The sequence below is a fragment of the Acomys russatus genome, chromosome 8 (genome assembly GCF_903995435.1).
Source record: "Acomys russatus chromosome 8, mAcoRus1.1, whole genome shotgun sequence".
Classification (NCBI taxonomy): domain Eukaryota; kingdom Metazoa; phylum Chordata; class Mammalia; order Rodentia; family Muridae; genus Acomys; species Acomys russatus.
In genome coordinates, this window is record NC_067144.1 from 70,088,985 (window position 1) to 70,094,886 (window position 5,902).

Below are 5,902 nucleotides of genomic sequence, written 5' to 3' on the forward strand. Positions count from 1 at the left end.
GTGTGTACACGCCATGACGTCCCCTTTCCTGCCCTACATTCTGTCAGGAAATCCTGCCAGGGCCATCTCAGAAATGTCTCAGATCTAACCACCATCACTACATCCACGGCCATTACATTGATCCAAGCCACCAACCACCTAGAAAAGTGGGACTTGTCATAAAAACCCTGGCATAGAAATGTCTAGAGCAGCATTTAATCCAGTATCTGGGTGTCCCCAGGGACATATCCAATCAGCCTCCTTGGTGTTTAAAAGATGAACAGTTAATGGGCTCACTAAAGTGGTTCAAATGGTTTCATTTAAGCTATTGTCATTAAAAGAGAAAAATGCAATGAGTTAAAAATATTTTCAGGGACTGGAGAGATGGCCCAGAGGTTAAGAGCACTGACTGTTCTTCCAGAGGTCCTAAATTCAATTTTCCAGCAACCACATGGTGGCTCACAACCATCTATAATGAGATCTGGTGCCCTCTTCTGGCATGCAGGCATATATGTAGACAGAACACTATATACGTAATAAATAAATCTTTAAAAAAATATTTTTTTCCATGGGAGCTGGAGAGATGGCTCAGCAGTTGAAAGCTCTTAATGCTTTTACAGAGAACCTGAATTTGATTCCCAGCAGCAACATCAGGCAGCTCAAAACTTCCTATAACTCCAGCTCCAGCGAATCTGATGACTTCTTTTGGCCTCTTACAAATACACACACACACACACACACACACACACACACACACACACACACACACACACACCTTAGAAAAAGTCATATGAAAACCCACTACCATAGATGCTTCATAAAATAAACACATACACATATATAAAAAGTTTTCAAATAGAGTTGTCCTATACCAGAACAGCAATTCTATAGACACCACAGGCTAACAAATAAAAAGCCAGGAATAGGTTACCTTTTGGAGTTGTTGGCCAGTGAGGTCCCATAGACATCCAGACATTACAGAACATTGTGGATGGTATTGGATACTCTCCAGAACTTGAAGACACTGTTGCTGAATGCCACATGCTTGCCTTGTGGAGCATGAAGAAATCCAGCTGTGTGGCCTGAACTCCTCAACCCTACAGTATTAGTCATGCTTTCCACTGCTGCGATGAAACACCAGGACCAAAAAGCAAGTCTGGGAGGAAAAGGTTTATTCAGCTTCCATTTCCACATTGCTATTCATCACCAAAGGAAGTCAGGACAGAAACTCAAGCAGGGCAGGAACCTGGAGGCAGGAACTCAAGCAAGGCAGGAACCTGGAGGCAGGAGCTGATGCAGAGGCCAGGTAGGGATGCTGCCTACTGGCTTGCTCCACATGGCTTGCTCAGCCTGCTTTCTTCCTTCCTTCCTTCCTTCCTTCCTTCCTTCCTTCCTTTCCTTCTTTCTTCAGAAAAAAATTACTTTTTAATCTTTAATTTGATTTGAACATTGCTTTTAGTATGATGACAACACTAGCTGTGCAGAAAGGGCTCTGGAGAGGCGTTCATAGCAGCACACACCTGTGGCTCTTCTTGGGTTCTGGAGGCTCCAGGGCAGCCAATATTGTCTCATCAAACACATTCTTTAGGCCTTTGGGAGCACTCCACATACTTGCCTGCCTTCAGATCCCGTGCCAGCTTTTCAGCAGTCTTTGGAGTGACAGGCTTCTATTGTTCTTGGCAAGCTTCTCAATAGTAGAGGGGTCATCTCTGAGATCAATCTGGGTCCCAACAAACAAGAAAGGAGTCTTTGGACAGTGGAGAGTTATCCCAGGCACCCACCTTTCTTTCACATTTTCAAACGAGGATGGAGAGACCACTGAAAAACACACAAGAAAAACATGTTTGGCTGGGCGTGGTGGCACATGCCTTTAATCCCAGCACTTGGGAGGCAGAGGCAAGTGGATCGCTGTGAGTTCGAGGCCAGCCTGGTCTACAGAGTGAGTCCAGGACAGCCAAGGCTACACAGAGAAACCCTGTCTCAGAAAACAAAAAACAGAAAGAAAAAAAGAAAGAAAGAGAAAAAGAAAAACATCTGTTTGTGAGTAGCTCAGCAGTCATAATCTGTCATAATCCTTTTTCCCTGCAATATCAAAAAGCCCAAGAGTACATGGCTCCCCATCAATTATAACGGTGACTGAAGAGTTGTTGAAAATAGTTGGTACATATTCCAAAGGAAAGTTGTTCATTGTGTAGGATATTGGGAGACATGTTTTACCAATAGCACCATCACCGACAACAACACACTTAATTGTCTGCATTGCAGAAATAGTTCTGTATCCACCTTTAATATTTTAAATTAGATGTTGACCTCAGCTTCTCCTCCGGGACATTGGCAGCATTGCGTGGAGCCTCCTCGGCTGCCAGATCCAGCCTGCTCTCTTATAGAACATATCCAGGACCACCAGTGCAGAGATGGCACCACCCACAGTACGCTGGGTCCTCCTCGATTGATCACTAGTTGAGAAAATGCCTTACAGCAGGACCTCATGGAGGCATTTCCTCAACTGAGGCTCCTTCCTCTCTGATGACTCTAGCTTGTGTCCAGTTGACACAAAAACAGCCATGACACCTATTATCTGGCTTTCATAGTTCTGGAAGCAGCAATTCATACTATAGAAGGAGAAAAATCATCAGTCTTCCCCAGCTTTGAACCCTGCAAGCAACAATAACAACCTACCTGGCAAAATCTGGCCACTAGTGCAATAGTCACACAAACATCATGGGAGTAACCAGCTACTTTCTGATTGGACCTTAAGGCCCATTCTACAAGATGAAACACATACCTTGAATGATTTCATTGCCAAGACCTTGCAGCTATACAGATCATAGGCCCTAAAAGAGAACCTACTATTACTATTCTACTAAATGTACATAGTATTAAACCAACCCCTAATGATAACATTATACCTATACATTAATGTGAAGACCCTCATCATAGAGCCTCATCATAGAGCCTTCAACATAGAGCTTCGTCATAGAGCCTCACCATAGAGCATCATCATAGAGCATCATCATAGAGCCTCATCATAGAGCCTCATCATAGAGCATCATCATAGAGCATCATCATAGAGCCTCACCATAGAGCATCATCATAGAGCATCATCATAGAGCCTCATCATAGAGCCTCATCATAGAGCATCATCATAGAGCCTCATCATAGAGCCTCACCATAGAGCATCATCATAGAGCATCATCATAGAGCCTCATCATAGAGCCTCATCATAGAGCATCATCATAGAGCCTCATCATAGAGCATCATCATAGAGCATCATCATAGAGCCTCATCATAGAGCATCATCACAGAGCCTCATCATAGAGCCTCATCATAGAGCATCATCATCCTCATCATAGAGCATCATCATAGAGCATCATCATAGAGCATCATCACAGAGCCTCATCATAGAGCATCATCATAGAGCTTCATCATAGAGCATCATCATAGAGCCTCATCATAGAGCCTCATCATAGAGCCTCATCATAGAGCCTCATCATAGAGCTTCATCATAGAGCATCATCATAGAGCATCATCATAGAGCCTCATCATAGAGCCTCATCAGTAGAGCATCATATGAGCATCATCATAGAGCATCATCATAGAGCCTCATCATAGAGCCTCATCATAGAGCCTCATCATAGAGCCTCATCATAGAGCATCATCATAGAGCATCATCATAGAGCCTCATCATAGAGCCTCATCATAGAGCATCATCATAGAGCATCATCATAGAGCATCATCATAGAGCCTCATCATAGAGCTTCATCATAGAGCCTCATCATAGAGCCTCATCATAGAGCATCATCATAGAGCATCATCATAGAGCCTCATCATAGAGCCTCATCATAGAGCTTCATCATAGAGCCTCATCATAGAGCATCATCATAGAGCATCATCATAGAGCATCATCATAGAGCATCATCATAGAGCATCATCATAGAGCATCATCATAGAGCCTCATCATAGAGCCTCATCATAGAGCATCATCATAGAGCATCATCATAGAGCCTCATCATAGAGCATCATCATAGAGCATCATCATAGAGCATCATCACAGAGCCTCATCATAGAGCATCATCATAGAGCATCATCATAGAGCCTCATCATAGAGCCTCATCATAGAGCCTCATCATAGAGCCTCATCATAGAGCATCATCATAGAGCCTCATCATAGAGCCTCATCATAGAGCTTCATCATAGAGCATCATCATAGAGCATCATCATAGAGCCTCATCATAGAGCCTCATCATAGAGCATCATCATAGAGCCTCATCATAGAGCCTCATCATAGAGCTTCATCATAGAGCATCATCATAGAGCCTCATCATAGAGCCTCATCATAGAGCCTCATCATAGAGCCTCATCATAGAGCCTCATCATAGAGCATCATCATAGAGCCTCATCATAGAGCCTCATCATAGAGCCTCATCATAGAGCTTCATCATAGAGCATCATCATAGAGCCTCATCATAGAGCATCATCATAGAGCCTCATCATAGAGCCTCATCATAGAGCATCATCATAGAGCCTCATCATAGAGCCTCATCATAGAGCCTCATCATAGAGCCTCATCATAGAGCATCATCATAGAGCCTCATCATAGAGCCTCATCATAGAGCCTCATCATAGAGCCTCATCATAGAGCCTCATCATAGAGCCTCATCATAGAGCATCATCATAGAGCATCATCATAGAGCATCATCATAGAGCCTCATCATAGAGCATCATCATAGAGCATCATCATAGAGCCTCATCATAGAGCCTCATCATAGAGCCTCATCATAGAGCCTCATCATAGAGCATCATCATAGAGCCTCTCATAGAGCCTCATCATAGAGCCTCATCATAGAGCCTCATCATAGAGCCTCATCATAGAGCATCATCATAGAGCATCATCATAGAGCCTCATCATAGAGCATCATCATAGAGCTTCATCATAGAGCATCATCATAGAGCCTCATCATAGAGCCTCATCATAGAGCATCATCACAGAGCCTCATCATAGAGCATCATCATAGAGCCTCATCATAGAGCATCATCATAGAGCATCATCATAGAGCCTCATCATAGAGCATCATCATAGAGCATCATCATAGAGCATCATCATAGAGCATCATCATCCTCATCATAGAGCTTCATCAATGCTGCTCAATATTTCATTTTACATTTATTTACTTAGTATATGTGTGTAAATTTTTGCACATCTGGTAAATTCTTGAAGGTCAGAGGACAACTTATAGGAGTTGATTTTCTTTTTTCACAGCGTGGGTCCCAGGGATCAAGTTCAGGCTATCAGTCTAGGCAGTAGACACCGTTGCCAACTGAACCATCTTGCTAACCCAAGATGACTTTTTCAAAAATTGCCAGATAATTTCCACAATATGCCACATTTTGTTTATCAAGTCATAAGCAGATAGACACTTGGGCTGTTCACTTTGTGACTAACACATATAGTATTTAGCTGCTCACTTTTGAATCATGGACAATCACTGCCCCAAATGCACCTATCAAACGCTGACAGCCACGGCCCTCGCAGTCTATCCCAGGCTGACTCTTCCCACAGTGAGCCATACTCCGGGACCACAGCTGAGGTTCCCCTCACCCTCACCCCCTTGTAACGACTAACCTCATTGTCAACTTCATTACACTTAGAATTCCCTGGGAGACACACCTCTGGACATGCTTGTGAGTGTATTCTCAGAGAGCTTTAACTGGGTAGGGAGACCTACTTAGTGTAGACACCCACATAGGCTGGAATGAGGGAAAGGGGAAAGCAAGCTGGGCCTCTGCACTGTCTCTGCCTCCCAACTACAGAAACATAACCAGCCTCTTCACACACACACACACACACACACACACACACACAAACATACATACAAACACATAAACACATACACACAAACACAAACACACACACATACACACA

General features: G+C 43.4%; 1 pseudogene; it reads right to left on the reverse strand.

Annotated features, from left to right (window-relative positions):
- Positions 1-1,442: 1,442 nt before the first annotated feature.
- Positions 1,443-2,239, reverse strand: LOC127192907 (cell division control protein 42 homolog; annotated as a pseudogene).
- Positions 2,240-5,902: the final 3,663 nt, after the last annotated feature.